This window comes from Papaver somniferum, unplaced genomic scaffold, assembly GCF_003573695.1.
Source record: "Papaver somniferum cultivar HN1 unplaced genomic scaffold, ASM357369v1 unplaced-scaffold_30193, whole genome shotgun sequence".
NCBI classification, from domain to species: Eukaryota; Viridiplantae; Streptophyta; class Magnoliopsida; order Ranunculales; family Papaveraceae; genus Papaver; species Papaver somniferum.
Window position 1 is genome coordinate 505 of NW_020641256.1, and position 496 is coordinate 1,000.

General features: G+C 34.7%; 1 long non-coding RNA gene across 1 annotated transcript in view; it reads right to left on the bottom strand.

Annotated features, from left to right (window-relative positions):
• LOC113341689 overlaps positions 1 to 177 on the bottom strand; it is a 629-nt gene extending 452 nt beyond the window's left edge. The window contains exon 1 of the long non-coding RNA XR_003356093.1: positions 120 to 177. This is a non-coding gene — a long non-coding RNA (uncharacterized LOC113341689). The remainder of the gene's footprint in view (positions 1 to 119) is intronic.
• Positions 178 to 496: the final 319 nt, after the last annotated feature.

Sequence of the window (496 nt, forward strand, 5' to 3'; positions counted from 1 at the left end):
GGAAGGTTCGAAAAACAACAGAAGAGATGAGCCAGATGACCAAAGAAGCAACAGCTACAAACTCGTAATCATTTTAGGTATTCAAACTTAAGGCACCACTTTACACGAGATAATCTTACCATTCGGAGAGTAAATACTAAGATGAATAGAAAAACTAGAAATTCCATTGCCACGTCCTGTCTCTCGATCAGTCTCATCTCCAATCTCCTTCCTCACAACAGCTGACACACATATGATACAAAACAAATTAATAAAAAATCGAACAGTGAAACAAATATCATAACTACCTAACCAACATTTGTGTTTGGAGATCTAGTGAATTTACCAAAATCAATGAATCTCTTTCTAGGAAGATGCATAAATTTAATCAGCAGTTACACATCCATAAAAAAAGCTTGTGTACCCATGTAATCTTTCCTTGCAAGGTTTTTTCGTTTTAGCATGTGTAATTACGAGTTACACATGCATATGAAAAGTGTAATTAGAAGTTACACAT